The sequence below is a fragment of the Dendropsophus ebraccatus genome, chromosome 4, assembly GCF_027789765.1.
Source record: "Dendropsophus ebraccatus isolate aDenEbr1 chromosome 4, aDenEbr1.pat, whole genome shotgun sequence".
NCBI lineage: Eukaryota > Metazoa > Chordata > Amphibia > Anura > Hylidae > Dendropsophus > Dendropsophus ebraccatus.
The window spans coordinates 25,411,084-25,425,159 of record NC_091457.1 but is presented as its reverse complement, the minus strand read 5'-3'; the positions used below and the strand labels follow the sequence as shown (position 1 = coordinate 25,425,159).

At 47.1% G+C, this 14,076-nt stretch overlaps 31 non-coding genes across 31 annotated transcripts; all 31 read left to right on the top strand.

Moving 5' to 3' along the window:
• Nucleotides 1-729: 729 nt before the first annotated feature.
• Nucleotides 730-801, top strand: TRNAA-UGC (transfer RNA alanine (anticodon UGC)). The gene has a single exon. It is a non-coding gene; the product is annotated as a tRNA-Ala (tRNA).
• A 130-nt stretch (nt 802-931) lies between these two features.
• TRNAA-CGC (transfer RNA alanine (anticodon CGC)) lies at nt 932-1,003 on the top strand. Its single transcript has one exon. It is a non-coding gene; the product is annotated as a tRNA-Ala (tRNA).
• A 558-nt stretch (nt 1,004-1,561) lies between these two features.
• TRNAA-UGC (transfer RNA alanine (anticodon UGC)) lies at nt 1,562-1,633 on the top strand. Its single transcript has one exon. It is a non-coding gene; the product is annotated as a tRNA-Ala (tRNA).
• A 130-nt stretch (nt 1,634-1,763) lies between these two features.
• On the top strand, nt 1,764-1,835 carry TRNAA-CGC (transfer RNA alanine (anticodon CGC)). Its single transcript has one exon. It is a non-coding gene; the product is annotated as a tRNA-Ala (tRNA).
• Nucleotides 1,836-2,393: 558 nt separating this feature from the next.
• On the top strand, nt 2,394-2,465 carry TRNAA-UGC (transfer RNA alanine (anticodon UGC)). The gene has a single exon. It is a non-coding gene; the product is annotated as a tRNA-Ala (tRNA).
• Nucleotides 2,466-2,595: 130 nt separating this feature from the next.
• TRNAA-CGC (transfer RNA alanine (anticodon CGC)) lies at nt 2,596-2,667 on the top strand. The gene has a single exon. It is a non-coding gene; the product is annotated as a tRNA-Ala (tRNA).
• Nucleotides 2,668-3,225: 558 nt separating this feature from the next.
• Nucleotides 3,226-3,297, top strand: TRNAT-UGU (transfer RNA threonine (anticodon UGU)). Its single transcript has one exon. It is a non-coding gene; the product is annotated as a tRNA-Thr (tRNA).
• A 130-nt stretch (nt 3,298-3,427) lies between these two features.
• Nucleotides 3,428-3,499, top strand: TRNAA-CGC (transfer RNA alanine (anticodon CGC)). The gene has a single exon. It is a non-coding gene; the product is annotated as a tRNA-Ala (tRNA).
• Nucleotides 3,500-4,057: 558 nt separating this feature from the next.
• On the top strand, nt 4,058-4,129 carry TRNAA-UGC (transfer RNA alanine (anticodon UGC)). Its single transcript has one exon. It is a non-coding gene; the product is annotated as a tRNA-Ala (tRNA).
• Nucleotides 4,130-4,259: 130 nt separating this feature from the next.
• On the top strand, nt 4,260-4,331 carry TRNAA-CGC (transfer RNA alanine (anticodon CGC)). The gene has a single exon. It is a non-coding gene; the product is annotated as a tRNA-Ala (tRNA).
• Nucleotides 4,332-4,889: 558 nt separating this feature from the next.
• Nucleotides 4,890-4,961, top strand: TRNAA-UGC (transfer RNA alanine (anticodon UGC)). Its single transcript has one exon. It is a non-coding gene; the product is annotated as a tRNA-Ala (tRNA).
• Nucleotides 4,962-5,091: 130 nt separating this feature from the next.
• Nucleotides 5,092-5,163, top strand: TRNAA-CGC (transfer RNA alanine (anticodon CGC)). Its single transcript has one exon. It is a non-coding gene; the product is annotated as a tRNA-Ala (tRNA).
• A 558-nt stretch (nt 5,164-5,721) lies between these two features.
• On the top strand, nt 5,722-5,793 carry TRNAT-UGU (transfer RNA threonine (anticodon UGU)). Its single transcript has one exon. It is a non-coding gene; the product is annotated as a tRNA-Thr (tRNA).
• A 130-nt stretch (nt 5,794-5,923) lies between these two features.
• TRNAA-CGC (transfer RNA alanine (anticodon CGC)) lies at nt 5,924-5,995 on the top strand. Its single transcript has one exon. It is a non-coding gene; the product is annotated as a tRNA-Ala (tRNA).
• A 558-nt stretch (nt 5,996-6,553) lies between these two features.
• Nucleotides 6,554-6,625, top strand: TRNAA-UGC (transfer RNA alanine (anticodon UGC)). The gene has a single exon. It is a non-coding gene; the product is annotated as a tRNA-Ala (tRNA).
• Nucleotides 6,626-7,385: 760 nt separating this feature from the next.
• Nucleotides 7,386-7,457, top strand: TRNAA-UGC (transfer RNA alanine (anticodon UGC)). The gene has a single exon. It is a non-coding gene; the product is annotated as a tRNA-Ala (tRNA).
• Nucleotides 7,458-7,587: 130 nt separating this feature from the next.
• Nucleotides 7,588-7,659, top strand: TRNAA-CGC (transfer RNA alanine (anticodon CGC)). Its single transcript has one exon. It is a non-coding gene; the product is annotated as a tRNA-Ala (tRNA).
• A 558-nt stretch (nt 7,660-8,217) lies between these two features.
• TRNAT-UGU (transfer RNA threonine (anticodon UGU)) lies at nt 8,218-8,289 on the top strand. Its single transcript has one exon. It is a non-coding gene; the product is annotated as a tRNA-Thr (tRNA).
• A 130-nt stretch (nt 8,290-8,419) lies between these two features.
• On the top strand, nt 8,420-8,491 carry TRNAA-CGC (transfer RNA alanine (anticodon CGC)). The gene has a single exon. It is a non-coding gene; the product is annotated as a tRNA-Ala (tRNA).
• Nucleotides 8,492-9,631: 1,140 nt separating this feature from the next.
• TRNAA-UGC (transfer RNA alanine (anticodon UGC)) lies at nt 9,632-9,703 on the top strand. Its single transcript has one exon. It is a non-coding gene; the product is annotated as a tRNA-Ala (tRNA).
• A 130-nt stretch (nt 9,704-9,833) lies between these two features.
• Nucleotides 9,834-9,905, top strand: TRNAA-CGC (transfer RNA alanine (anticodon CGC)). The gene has a single exon. It is a non-coding gene; the product is annotated as a tRNA-Ala (tRNA).
• A 558-nt stretch (nt 9,906-10,463) lies between these two features.
• On the top strand, nt 10,464-10,535 carry TRNAA-UGC (transfer RNA alanine (anticodon UGC)). The gene has a single exon. It is a non-coding gene; the product is annotated as a tRNA-Ala (tRNA).
• Nucleotides 10,536-10,665: 130 nt separating this feature from the next.
• TRNAA-CGC (transfer RNA alanine (anticodon CGC)) lies at nt 10,666-10,737 on the top strand. The gene has a single exon. It is a non-coding gene; the product is annotated as a tRNA-Ala (tRNA).
• A 558-nt stretch (nt 10,738-11,295) lies between these two features.
• On the top strand, nt 11,296-11,367 carry TRNAA-UGC (transfer RNA alanine (anticodon UGC)). Its single transcript has one exon. It is a non-coding gene; the product is annotated as a tRNA-Ala (tRNA).
• A 130-nt stretch (nt 11,368-11,497) lies between these two features.
• TRNAA-CGC (transfer RNA alanine (anticodon CGC)) lies at nt 11,498-11,569 on the top strand. Its single transcript has one exon. It is a non-coding gene; the product is annotated as a tRNA-Ala (tRNA).
• A 558-nt stretch (nt 11,570-12,127) lies between these two features.
• On the top strand, nt 12,128-12,199 carry TRNAA-UGC (transfer RNA alanine (anticodon UGC)). Its single transcript has one exon. It is a non-coding gene; the product is annotated as a tRNA-Ala (tRNA).
• Nucleotides 12,200-12,329: 130 nt separating this feature from the next.
• On the top strand, nt 12,330-12,401 carry TRNAA-CGC (transfer RNA alanine (anticodon CGC)). Its single transcript has one exon. It is a non-coding gene; the product is annotated as a tRNA-Ala (tRNA).
• Nucleotides 12,402-12,958: 557 nt separating this feature from the next.
• Nucleotides 12,959-13,030, top strand: TRNAA-UGC (transfer RNA alanine (anticodon UGC)). The gene has a single exon. It is a non-coding gene; the product is annotated as a tRNA-Ala (tRNA).
• A 130-nt stretch (nt 13,031-13,160) lies between these two features.
• TRNAA-CGC (transfer RNA alanine (anticodon CGC)) lies at nt 13,161-13,232 on the top strand. The gene has a single exon. It is a non-coding gene; the product is annotated as a tRNA-Ala (tRNA).
• A 558-nt stretch (nt 13,233-13,790) lies between these two features.
• On the top strand, nt 13,791-13,862 carry TRNAA-UGC (transfer RNA alanine (anticodon UGC)). The gene has a single exon. It is a non-coding gene; the product is annotated as a tRNA-Ala (tRNA).
• Nucleotides 13,863-13,992: 130 nt separating this feature from the next.
• TRNAA-CGC (transfer RNA alanine (anticodon CGC)) lies at nt 13,993-14,064 on the top strand. Its single transcript has one exon. It is a non-coding gene; the product is annotated as a tRNA-Ala (tRNA).
• Nucleotides 14,065-14,076: the final 12 nt, after the last annotated feature.

Below are 14,076 nucleotides of genomic sequence, written 5' to 3'. Positions count from 1 at the left end.
GGCAGAAATGGGTGGACCAGTATTTTTAAACAGAAGGAAAAGAAGTGACATTTTTTTGGAAAGGCTGTTTGGCAACAAGGTAGATGCCGAATTAGCCTGTAAACTGCTATCGGCCGATCGGAACCTTCTTTGGAGAAGCTTGCGAAGGGGGATGTAGCTCAGTGGTAGAGCGCACGCTTTGCATATGTGAGGCCCCGGGTTCAATCCGTGGCAAGTCACGTGGCACACTTTGAAGCTGGCTTACGTGACCTCCTTGCACAGACCCTTATGCCAGTTTGCTGATTAGTACAATATACACCCAAAAAGTCCAAACGTAAGGGAGCATTTAAGAAGCGTCACTACCTTAAGTAGCTTTCTTTGCCATTACCCGGGGTAGAGAAGGCTTTGGTGCCAAGTAATGCGCCAAACTTCACAGCTACAGTTAAGCCACACCATATTTGCTGACTTGCTTTATTTTACCCGGGAAACCATATCTTTACACCAGGGGCCGATTTTGGACACTGGGTTGTCATTAAACTGAGTTGCAGTGCAGCACTTGAAACGTGTGACAGGACGGAAAAGGCTAAGTAGACTACCTTTTTAGGCAGAAATGGGTGGACCAGTATTTTTAAACAGAAGGAAAAGAAGTGACATTTTTTTGGAAAGGCTGTTTGGCAACAAGGTAGATGCCGAATTAGCCTGTAAACTGCTATCGGCCGATCGGAACCTAATTTGAAGAAGCTTGCGAAGGGGGATGTAGCTCAGTGGTAGAGCGCACGCTTTGCATGTGTGAGGCCCCGGGTTCAATCCCCGGCATCTCCACTTTGTCTTTTATGCACATGGAATTACTGCAAAGCTGTGTCTCTCAATCTCTTCCCGCGTAGCTCTTTCCGCGATAGTTAAATAAAGTCTGTCCGTTCCAGCAGGGAATTGGGAGAAAGCACACCACGTAGGGGATGTAGCTCAGTGGTAGAGCGCACGCTTCGCATGTGTGAGGTCCTGGGTTCAATCCCCAGCATCTCCATGGTTTTTGTTCATACGGATCCTACCAACTGGACGGAACTCAAGTCACGTGGCACACTTTGAAGCTGGCTTACGTGACCTCCTTGCACAGACCCTTATGCCAGTTTGCTGATTAGTACAATATACACCCAAAAAGTCCAAACGTAAGGGAGCATTTAAGAAGCGTCACTACCTTAAGTAGCTTTCTTTGCCATTACCCGGGGTAGAGAAGGCTTTGGTGCCAAGTAATGCGCCAAACTTCACAGCTACAGTTAAGCCACACCATATTTGCTGACTTGCTTTATTTTACCCGGGAAACCATATCTTTACACCAGGGGCCGATTTTGGACACTGGGTTGTCATTAAACTGAGTTGCAGTGCAGCACTTGAAACGTGTGACAGGACGGAAAAGGCTAAGTAGACTACCTTTTTAGGCAGAAATGGGTGGACCAGTATTTTTAAACAGAAGGAAAAGAAGTGACATTTTTTTGGAAAGGCTGTTTGGCAACAAGGTAGATGCCGAATTAGCCTGTAAACTGCTATCGGCCGATCGGAACCTAATTTGAAGAAGCTTGCGAAGGGGGATGTAGCTCAGTGGTAGAGCGCACGCTTTGCATGTGTGAGGCCCCGGGTTCAATCCCCGGCATCTCCACTTTGTCTTTTATGCACATGGAATTACTGCAAAGCTGTGTCTCTCAATCTCTTCCCGCGTAGCTCTTTCCGCGATAGTTAAATAAAGTCTGTCCGTTCCAGCAGGGAATTGGGAGAAAGCACACCACGTAGGGGATGTAGCTCAGTGGTAGAGCGCACGCTTCGCATGTGTGAGGTCCTGGGTTCAATCCCCAGCATCTCCATGGATTTTGTTCATACGGATCCTACCAACTGGACGAAACTCAAGTCACGTGGCACACTTTGAAGCTGGCTTACGTGACCTCCTTGCACAGACCCTTATGCCAGTTTGCTGATTAGTACAATATACACCCAAAAAGTCCAAACGTAAGGGAGCATTTAAGAAGCGTCACTACCTTAAGTAGCTTTCTTTGCCATTACCCGGGGTAGAGAAGGCTTTGGTGCCAAGTAATGCGCCAAACTTCACAGCTACAGTTAAGCCACACCATATTTGCTGACTTGCTTTATTTTACCCGGGAAACCATATCTTTACACCAGGGGCCGATTTTGGACACTGGGTTGTCATTAAACTGAGTTGCAGTGCAGCACTTGAAACGTGTGACAGGACGGAAAAGGCTAAGTAGACTACCTTTTTAGGCAGAAATGGGTGGACCAGTATTTTTAAACAGAAGGAAAAGAAGTGACATTTTTTTGGAAAGGCTGTTTGGCAACAAGGTAGATGCCGAATTAGCCTGTAAACTGCTATCGGCCGATCGGAACCTATTTTGAAGAAGCTTGCGAAGGGGGATGTAGCTCAGTGGTAGAGCGCACGCTTTGCATGTGTGAGGCCCCGGGTTCAATCCCCGGCATCTCCACTTTGTCTTTTATGCACATGGAATTACTGCAAAGCTGTGTCTCTCAATCTCTTCCCGCGTAGCTCTTTCCGCGATAGTTAAATAAAGTCTGTCCGTTCCAGCAGGGAATTGGGAGAAAGCACACCATGTAGGGGATGTAGCTCAGTGGTAGAGCGCACGCTTCGCATGTGTGAGGTCCTGGGTTCAATCCCCAGCATCTCCATGGTTTTTGTTCATACGGATCCTACCAACTGGACGAAACTCAAGTCACGTGGCACACTTTGAAGCTGGCTTACGTGACCTCCTTGCACAGACCCTTATGCCAGTTTGCTGATTAGTACAATATACACCCAAAAAGTCCAAACGTAAGGGAGCATTTAAGAAGCGTCACTAACTTAAGTAGCTTTCTTTGCCATTACCCGGGGTAGAGAAGGTTTTGGTGCCAAGTAATGCGCCAAACTTCACAGCTACAGTTAAGCCACACCATATTTGCTGACTTGCTTTATTTTACCCGGGAAACCATATCTTTACACCAGGGGCCGATTTTGGACACTGGGTTGTCATTAAACTGAGTTGCAGTGCAGCACTTGAAACGTGTGACAGGACGGAAAAGGCTAAGTAGACTACCTTTTTAGGCAGAAATGGGTGGACCAGTATTTTTAAACAGAAGGAAAAGAAGTGACATTTTTTTGGAAAGGCTGTTTGGCAACAAGGTAGATGCCGAATTAGCCTGTAAACTGCTATCGGCCGATCGGAACCTTCTTTGGAGAAGCTTGCGAAGGGGGTTGTAGCTCAGTGGTAGAGCGCACACTTTGTATGTGTGAGGCCCCGGGTTCAATCCCCGGCATCTCCACTTTGTCTTTTATGCATATGGAATTACTGCAAAGCTGTGTCTCTCAATCTCTTCCCGCGTAGCTCTTTCCGCGATAGTTAAATAAAGTCTGTCCGTTCCAGCAGGGAATTGGGAGAAAGCACACCACGTAGGGGATGTAGCTCAGTGGTAGAGCGCACGCTTCGCATGTGTGAGGTCCTGGGTTCAATCCCCAGCATCTCCATGGTTTTTGTTCATACGGATCCTACCAACTGGACGAAACTCAAGTCACGTGGCACACTTTGAAGCTGGCTTACGTGACCTCCTTGCACAGACCCTTATGCCAGTTTGCTGATTAGTACAATATACACCCAAAAAGTCCAAACGTAAGGGAGCATTTAAGAAGCGTCACTACCTTAAGTAGCTTTCTTTGCCATTACCCGGGGTAGAGAAAGCTTTGGTGCCAAGTAATGCGCCAAACTTCACAGCTACAGTTAAGCCACACCATATTTGCTGACTTGCTTTATTTTACCCGGGAAACCATATCTTTACACCAGGGGCCGATTTTGGACACTGGGTTGTCATTAAACTGAGTTGCAGTGCAGCACTTGAAACGTGTGACAGGACGGAAAAGGCTAAGTAGACTACCTTTTTAGGCAGAAATGGGTGGACCAGTATTTTTAAACAGAAGGAAAAGAAGTGACATTTTTTTGGAAAGGCTGTTAGGCAACAAGGTAGATGCCGAATTAGCCTGTAAACTGCTATCGGCCGATCGGAACCTAATTTGAAGAAGCTTGCGAAGGGGGATGTAGCTCAGTGGTAGAGCGCACGCTTTGCATGTGTGAGGCCCTGGGTTCAATCCCTGGCATCTCCACTTTGTCTTTTATGCACATGGAATTACTGCAAAGCTGTGTCTCTCAATCTCTTCCCGCGTAGCTCTTTCCGCGATAGTTAAATAAAGTCTGTCCGTTCCAGCAGGGAATTGGGAGAAAGCACACCACGTAGGGGATGTAGCTCAGTGGTAGAGCGCACGCTTCGCATGTGTGAGGTCCTGGGTTCAATCCCCAGCATCTCCATGGTTTTTGTTCATACGGATCCTACCAACTGGACGAAACTCAAGTCACGTGGCACACTTTGAAGCTGGCTTACGTGACCTCCTTGCACAGACCCTTATGCCAGTTTGCTGATTAGTACAATATACACCCAAAAAGTCCAAACGTAAGGGAGCATTTAAGAAGCGTCACTACCTTAAGTAGCTTTCTTTGCCATTACCCGGGGTAGAGAAGGCTTTGGTGCCAAGTAATGCGCCAAACTTCACAGCTACAGTTAAGCCACACCATATTTGCTGACTTGCTTTATTTTACCCGGGAAACCATATCTTTACACCAGGGGCCGATTTTGGACACTGGGTTGTCATTAAACTGAGTTGCAGTGCAGCACTTGAAACGTGTGACAGGACGGAAAAGGCTAAGTAGACTACCTTTTTAGGCAGAAATGGGTGGACCAGTATTTTTAAACAGAAGGAAAAGAAGTGACATTTTTTTGGAAAGGCTGTTTGGCAACAAGGTAGATGCCGAATTAGCCTGTAAACTGCTATCGGCCGATCGGAACCTATTTTGAAGAAGCTTGCGAAGGGGGATGTAGCTCAGTGGTAGAGCGCACGCTTTGCATGTGTGAGGCCCCGGGTTCAATCCCCGGCATCTCCACTTTGTCTTTTATGCACATGGAATTACTGCAAAGCTGTGTCTCTCAATCTCTTCCCGCGTAGCTCTTTCCGCGATAGTTAAATAAAGTCTGTCCGTTCCAGCAGGGAATTGGGAGAAAGCACACCATGTAGGGGATGTAGCTCAGTGGTAGAGCGCACGCTTCGCATGTGTGAGGTCCTGGGTTCAATCCCCAGCATCTCCATGGTTTTTGTTCATACGGATCCTACCAACTGGACGAAACTCAAGTCACGTGGCACACTTTGAAGCTGGCTTACGTGACCTCCTTGCACAGACCCTTATGCCAGTTTGCTGATTAGTACAATATACACCCAAAAAGTCCAAACGTAAGGGAGCATTTAAGAAGCGTCACTAACTTAAGTAGCTTTCTTTGCCATTACCCGGGGTAGAGAAGGTTTTGGTGCCAAGTAATGCGCCAAACTTCACAGCTACAGTTAAGCCACACCATATTTGCTGACTTGCTTTATTTTACCCGGGAAACCATATCTTTACACCAGGGGCCGATTTTGGACACTGGGTTGTCATTAAACTGAGTTGCAGTGCAGCACTTGAAACGTGTGACAGGACGGAAAAGGCTAAGTAGACTACCTTTTTAGGCAGAAATGGGTGGACCAGTATTTTTAAACAGAAGGAAAAGAAGTGACATTTTTTTGGAAAGGCTGTTTGGCAACAAGGTAGATGCCGAATTAGCCTGTAAACTGCTATCGGCCGATCGGAACCTTCTTTGGAGAAGCTTGCGAAGGGGGTTGTAGCTCAGTGGTAGAGCGCACACTTTGTATGTGTGAGGCCCCGGGTTCAATCCCCGGCATCTCCACTTTGTCTTTTATGCATATGGAATTACTGCAAAGCTGTGTCTCTCAATCTCTTCCAGTGTAGCTCTTTCCGCGATAGTTAAATAAAGTCTGTCCGTTCCAGCAGGGAATTGGGAGAAAGCACACCACGTAGGGGATGTAGCTCAGTGGTAGAGCGCACGCTTCGCATGTGTGAGGTCCTGGGTTCAATCCCCAGCATCTCCATGGTTTTTGTTCATACGGATCCTACCAACTGGACGAAACTCAAGTCACGTGGCACACTTTGAAGCTGGCTTACGTGACCTCCTTGCACAGACCCTTATGCCAGTTTGCTGATTAGTACAATATACACCCAAAAAGTCCAAACGTAAGGGAGCATTTAAGAAGCGTCACTACCTTAAGTAGCTTTCTTTGCCATTACCCGGGGTAGAGAAAGCTTTGGTGCCAAGTAATGCGCCAAACTTCACAGCTACAGTTAAGCCACACCATATTTGCTGACTTGCTTTATTTTACCCGGGAAACCATATCTTTACACCAGGGGCCGATTTTGGACACTGGGTTGTCATTAAACTGAGTTGCAGTGCAGCACTTGAAACGTGTGACAGGACGGAAAAGGCTAAGTAGACTACCTTTTTAGGCAGAAATGGGTGGACCAGTATTTTTAAACAGAAGGAAAAGAAGTGACATTTTTTTGGAAAGGCTGTTTGGCAACAAGGTAGATGCCGAATTAGCCTGTAAACTGCTATCGGCCGATCGGAACCTAATTTGAAGAAGCTAGCAAAGGGGGATGTAGCTCAGTGGTAGAGCGCACGCTTTGCATGTGTGAGGCCCCGGGTTCAATCCCCGGCATCTCCACTTTGTCTTTTATGCACATGGAATTACTGCAAAGCTGTGTCTCTCAATCTCTTCCCGCGTAGCTCTTTCCGCGATAGTTAAATAAAGTCTGTCCGTTCCAGCAGGGAATTGGGAGAAAGCACACCACGTAGGGGATGTAGCTCAGTGGTAAAGCACACGCTTCGCATGTGTGAGGTCCTGGGTTCAATCCCCTGCATCTCCATGGTTTTTGTTCATACGGATCCTACCAACTGGACGAAACTCAAGTCACGTGGCACACTTTGAAGCTGGCTTACGTGACCTCCTTGCACAGACCCTTATGCCAGTTTGCTGATTAGTACAATATACACCCAAAAAGTCCAAACGTAAGGGAGCATTTAAGAAGCGTCACTACCTTAAGTAGCTTTCTTTGCCATTACCCGGGGTAGAGAAGGCTTTGGTGCCAAGTAATGCGCCAAACTTCACAGCTACAGTTAAGCCACACCATATTTGCTGACTTGCTGTATTTTACCCGGCAAACCATATCTTTACACCAGGGGCCGATTTTGGACACTGGGTTGTCATTAAACTGAGTTGCAGTGCAGCACTTGAAACGTGTGACAGGACGGAAAAGGCTAAGTAGACTACCTTTTTAGGCAGAAATGGGTGGACCAGTATTTTTAAACAGAAGGAAAAGAAGTGACATTTTTTTGGAAAGGCTGTTTGGCAACAAGGTAGATGCCGAATTAGCCTGTAAACTGCTATCGGCCGATCGGAACCTAATTTGAAGAAGCTTGCGAAGGGGGATGTAGCTCAGTGGTAGAGCGCACGCTTTGCATGTGTGAGGCCCTGGGTTCAATCCCCGGCATCTCCACTTTGTCTTTTATGCACATGGAATTACTGCAAAGCTGTGTCTCTCAATCTCTTCCCGCGTAGCTCTTTCCGCGATAGTTAAATAAAGTCTGTCCGTTCCAGCAGGGAATTGGGAGAAAGCACACCACGTAGGGGATGTAGCTCAGTGGTAGAGCGCACGCTTCGCATGTGTGAGGTCCTGGGTTCAATCCCCAGCATCTCCATGGTTTTTGTTCATACGGATCCTACCAACTGGACGAAACTCAAGTCACGTGGCACACTTTGAAGCTGGCTTACGTGACCTCCTTGCACAGACCCTTATGCCAGTTTGCTGATTAGTACAATATACACCCAAAAAGTCCAAACGTAAGGGAGCATTTAAGAAGCGTCACTACCTTAAGTAGCTTTCTTTGCCATTACCCGGGGTAGAGAAGGCTTTGGTGCCAAGTAATGCGCCAAACTTCACAGCTACAGTTAAGCCACACCATATTTGCTGACTTGCTTTATTTTACCCGGGAAACCATATCTTTACACCAGGGGCCGATTTTGGACACTGGGTTGTCATTAAACTGAGTTGCAGTGCAGCACTTGAAACGTGTGACAGGACGGAAAAGGCTAAGTAGACTACCTTTTTAGGCAGAAATGGGTGGACCAGTATTTTTAAACAGAAGGAAAAGAAGTGACATTTTTTTGGAAAGGCTGTTTGGCAACAAGGTAGATGCCGAATTAGCCTGTAAACTGCTATCGGCCGATCGGAACCTATTTTGAAGAAGCTTGCGAAGGGGGATGTAGCTCAGTGGTAGAGCGCACACTTTGTATGTGTGAGGCCCCGGGTTCAATCCCCGGCATCTCCACTTTGTCTTTTATGCATATGGAATTACTGCAAAGCTGTGTCTCTCAATCTCTTCCCGCGTAGCTCTTTCCGTGATAGTTAAATAAAGTCTGTCCGTTCCAGCAGGGAATTGGGAGAAAGCACACCACGTAGGGGATGTAGCTCAGTGGTAGAGCGCACGCTTCGCATGTGTGAGGTCCTGGGTTCAATCCCCAGCATCGCCATGGTTTTTGTTCATACGGATCCTACCAACTGGACGAAACTCAAGTCACGTGGCACACTTTGAAGCTGGCTTACGTGACCTCCTTGCACAGACCCTTATGCCAGTTTGCTGATTAGTACAATATACACCCAAAAAGTCCAAACGTAAGGGAGCATTTAAGAAGCGTCACTACCTTAAGTAGCTTTCTTTGCCATTACCCGGGGTAGAGAAGGCTTTGGTGCCAAGTAATGCACCAAACTTCACAGCTACAGTTAAGCCACAACATATTTGCTGACTTGCTTTATTTTACCCGGGAAACCATATCTTTACACCAGGGGCCGATTTTGGACACTGGGTTGTCATTAAACTGAGTTGCAGTGCAGCACTTGAAACGTGTGACAGGACGGAAAAGGCTAAGTAGACTACCTTTTTAGGCAGAAATGGGTGGACCAGTATTTTTAAACAGAAGGAAAAGAAGTGACATTTTTTTGGAAAGGCTGTTTGGCAACAAGGTAGATGCCGAATTAGCCTGCAAACTGCTATCGGCCGATCGGAACCTTCTTTGGAGAAGCTTGCGAAGGGGGATGTAGCTCAGTGGTAGAGCGCACGCTTTGCATGTGTGAGGCCCCGGGTTCAATCCGTGGTATGTCACGTGGCACACTTTGAAGCTGGCTTACGTGACCTCCTTGCACAGACCCTTATGCCAGTTTGCTGATTAGTACAATATACACCCAAAAAGTCCAAACGTAAGGGAGCATTTAAGAAGCGTCACTACCTTAAGTAGCTTTCTTTGCCATTACCCGGGGTAGAGAAGGCTTTGGTGCCAAGTAATGCGCCAAACTTCACAGCTACAGTTAAGCCACACCATATTTGCTGACTTGCTTTATTTTACCCGGGAAACCATATCTTTACACCAGGGGCCGATTTTGGACACTGGGTTGTCATTAAACTGAGTTGCAGTGCAGCACTTGAAACGTGTGACAGGACGGAAAAGGCTAAGTAGACTACCTTTTTAGGCAGAAATGGGTGGACCAGTATTTTTAAACAGAAGGAAAAGAAGTGACATTTTTTTGGAAAGGCTGTTTGGCAACAAGGTAGATGCCGAATTAGCCTGTAAACTGCTATCGGCCGATCGGAACCTAATTTGAAGAAGCTTGCGAAGGGGGATGTAGCTCAGTGGTAGAGCGCACGCTTTGCATGTGTGAGGCCCCGGGTTCAATCCCCGGCATCTCCACTTTGTCTTTTATGCACATGGAATTACTGCAAAGCTGTGTCTCTCAATCTCTTCCCGCGTAGCTCTTTCCGCGATAGTTAAATAAAGTCTGTCCGTTCCAGCAGGGAATTGGGAGAAAGCACACCACGTAGGGGATGTAGCTCAGTGGTAGAGCGCACGCTTCGCATGTGTGAGGTCCTGGGTTCAATCCCCAGCATCTCCATGGTTTTTGTTCATACGGATCCTACCAACTGGACGAAACTCAAGTCACGTGGCACACTTTGAAGCTGGCTTACGTGACCTCCTTGCACAGACCCTTATGCCAGTTTGCTGATTAGTACAATATACACCCAAAAAGTCCAAACGTAAGGGAGCATTTAAGAAGCGTCACTACCTTAAGTAGCTTTCTTTGCCATTACCCGGGGTAGAGAAGGCTTTGGTGCCAAGTAATGCGCCAAACTTCACAGCTACAGTTAAGCCACACCATATTTGCTGACTTGCTTTATTTTACCCGGGAAACCATATCTTTACACCAGGGGCCGATTTTGGACACTGGGTTGTCATTAAACTGAGTTGCAGTGCAGCACTTGAAACGTGTGACAGGACGGAAAAGGCTAAGTAGACTACCTTTTTAGGCAGAAATGGGTGGACCAGTATTTTTAAACAGAAGGAAAAGAAGTGACATTTTTTTGGAAAGGCTGTTTGGCAACAAGGTAGATGCCGAATTAGCCTGTAAACTGCTATCGGCCGATCGGAACCTAATTTGAAGAAGCTTGCGAAGGGGGATGTAGCTCAGTGGTAGAGCGCACGCTTTGCATGTGTGAGGCCCCGGGTTCATTCCCCGGCATCTCCACTTTGTCTTTTATGCACATGGAATTACTGCAAAGCTGTGTCTCTCAATCTCTTCCTGCGTAGCTCTTTCCGCGATAGTTAAATAAAGTCTGTCCGTTCCAGCAGGGAATTGGGAGAAAGCACACCACGTAGGGGATGTAGCTCAGTGGTAGAGCGCACGCTTCGCATGTGTGAGGTCCTGGGTTCAATCCCCAGCATCTCCATGGTTTTTGTTCATACGGATCCTACCAACTGGACGAAACTCAAGTCACGTGGCACACTTTGAAGCTGGCTTACGTGACCTCCTTGCACAGACCCTTATGCCAGTTTGCTGATTAGTACAATATACACCCAAAAAGTCCAAACGTAAGGGAGCATTTAAGAAGTGTCACTACCTTAAGTAGCTTTCTTTGCCATTACCCGGGGTAGAGAAGGCTTTGGTGCCAAGTAATGCGCCAAACTTCACAGCTACAGTTAAGCCACACCATATTTGCTGACTTGCTTTATTTTACCCGGGAAACCATATCTTTACACCAGGGGCCGATTTTGGACACTGGGTTGTCATTAAACTGAGTTGCAGTGCAGCACTTGAAACGTGTGACAGGACGGAAAAGGCTAAGTAGACTACCTTTTTAGGCAGAAATGGGTGGACCAGTATTTTTAAACAGAAGGAAACGAAGTGACATTTTTTTGGAAAGGTTGTTTGGCAACAAGGTAGATGCCGAATTAGCCTGTAAACTGCTATCAGCCGATCGGAACCTTCTTTGGAGAAGCTTGCGAAGGGGGATGTAGCTCAGTGGTAGAGCGCACGCTTTGCATGTGTGAGGCCCCGGGTTCAATCCCCGGCATCTCCACTTTGTCTTTTATGCACATGGAATTACTGCAAAGCTGTGTCTCTCAATCTCTTCCCGCGTAGCTCTTTCCGCGATAGTTAAATAAAGTCTGTCCGTTCCAGCAGGGAATTGGGAGAAAGCACACCACGTAGGGGATGTAGCTCAGTGGTAGAGCGCACGCTTCGCATGTGTGAGGTCCTGGGTTCAATCCCCAGCATCTCCATGGTTTTTGTTCATACGGATCCTACCAACTGGACGAAACTCAAGTCACGTGGCACACTTTGAAGCTGGCTTACGTGACCTCCTTGCACAGACCCTTATGCCAGTTTGCTGATTAGTACAATATACACCCAAAAAGTCCAAACGTAAGGGAGCATTTAAGAAGCGTCACTACCTTAAGTAGCTTTCTTTGCCATTACCCGGGGTAGAGAAGGCTTTGGTGCCAAGTAATGCGCCAAACTTCACAGCTACAGTTAAGCCACACCATATTTGCTGACTTGCTTTATTTTACCCGGGAAACCATATCTTTACACCAGGGGCCGATTTTGGACACTGGGTTGTCATTAAACTGAGTTGCAGTGCAGCACTTGAAATGTGTGACAGGACGGAAAAGGCTAAGTAGACTACCTTTTTAGGCAGAAATGGGTGGACCAGTATTTTTAAACAGAAGGAAACGAAGTGACATTTTTTTGGAAAGGCTGTTTGGCAACAAGGTAGATGCCGAATTAGCCTGTAAACTGCTATCGGCCGATCGGAACCTTCTTTGGAGAAGCTTGCGAAGGGGGATGTAGCTCAGTGGTAGAGCGCACGCTTTGCATGTGTGAGGCCCCGGGTTCAATCCCCGGCATCTCCACTTTGTCTTTTATGCACATGGAATTACTGCAAAGCTGTGTCTCTCAATCTCTTCCCGCGTAGCTCTTTCCGCGATAGTTAAATAAAGTCTGTCCGTTCCAGCAGGGAATTGGGAGAAAGCACACCACGTAGGGGATGTAGCTCAGTGGTAGAGCGCACGCTTCGCATGTGTGAGGTCCTGGGTTCAATCCCCAGCATCTCCATGGTTTTTGTTCATACGGATCCTACCAACTGGACGAAACTCAAGTCACGTGGCACACTTTGAAGCTGGCTTACGTGACCTCCTTGCACAGACCCTTATGCCAGTTTGCTGATTAGTACAATATACACCCAAAAAGTCCAAACGTAAGGGAGCATTTAAGAAGCGTCACTACCTTAAGTAGCTTTCTTTGCCATTACCCGGGGTAGAGAAGGCTTTGGTGCCAAGTAATGCGCCAAACTTCACAGCTACAGTTAAGCCACACCATATTTGCTGACTTGCTTTATTTTACCCGGGAAACCATATCTTTACACCAGGGGCCGATTTTGGACACTGGGTTGTCATTAAACTGAGTTGCAGTGCAGCACTTGAAACGTGTGACAGGACGGAAAAGGCTAAGTAGACTACCTTTTTAGGCAGAAATGGGTGGACCAGTATTTTTAAACAGAAGGAAAAGAAGTGACATTTTTTGGAAAGGCTGTTTGGCAACAAGGTAGATGCCGAATTAGCCTGTAAACTGCTATCGGCCGATCGGAACCTAATTTGAAGAAGCTTGCGAAGGGGGATGTAGCTCAGTGGTAGAGCGCACGCTTTGCATGTGTGAGGCCCCGGGTTCAATCCCCGGCATCTCCACTTTGTCTTTTATGCACATGGAATTACTGCAAAGCTGTGTCTCTCAATCTCTTCCCGCGTAGCTCTTTCCGCGATAGTTAAATAAAGTCTGTCCGTTCCAGCAGGGAATTGGGAGAAAGCACACCACGTAGGGGATGTAGCTCAGTGGTAGAGCGCACGCTTCGCATGTGTGAGGTCCTGGGTTCAATCCCCAGCATCTCCATGGTTTTTGTTCATACGGATCCTACCAACTGGACGAAACTCAAGTCACGTGGCACACTTTGAAGCTGGCTTACGTGACCTCCTTGCACAGACCCTTATGCCAGTTTGCTGATTAGTACAATATACACCCAAAAAGTCCAAACGTAAGGGAGCATTTAAGAAGCGTCACTACCTTAAGTAGCTTTCTTTGCCATTACCCGGGGTAGAGAAGGCTTTGGTGCCAAGTAATGCGCCAAACTTCACAGCTACAGTTAAGCCACACCATATTTGCTGACTTGCTTTATTTTACCCGGGAAACCATATCTTTACACCAGGGGCCGATTTTGGACACTGGGTTGTCATTAAACTGAGTTGCAGTGCAGCACTTGAAACGTGTGACAGGACGGAAAAGGCTAAGTAGACTACCTTTTTAGGCAGAAATGGGTGGACCAGTATTTTTAAACAGAAGGAAAAGAAGTGACATTTTTTTGGAAAGGCTGTTTGGCAACAAGGTAGATGCCGAATTAGCCTGTAAACTGCTATCGGCCGATCGGAACCTAATTTGAAGAAGCTTGCGAAGGGGGATGTAGCTCAGTGGTAGAGCGCACGCTTTGCATGTGTGAGGCCCCGGGTTCAATCCCCGGCATCTCCACTTTGTCTTTTATGCACATGGAATTACTGCAAAGCTGTGTCTCTCAATCTCTTCCCGCGTAGCTCTTTCCGCGATAGTTAAATAAAGTCTGTCCGTTCCAGCAGGGAATTGGGAGAAAGCACATCACGTAGGGGATGTAGCTCAGTGGTAGAGCGCACGCTTCGCATGTGTGAGGTCCTGGGTTCAATCCCCAGCATCTCCATGGATTTTGTTC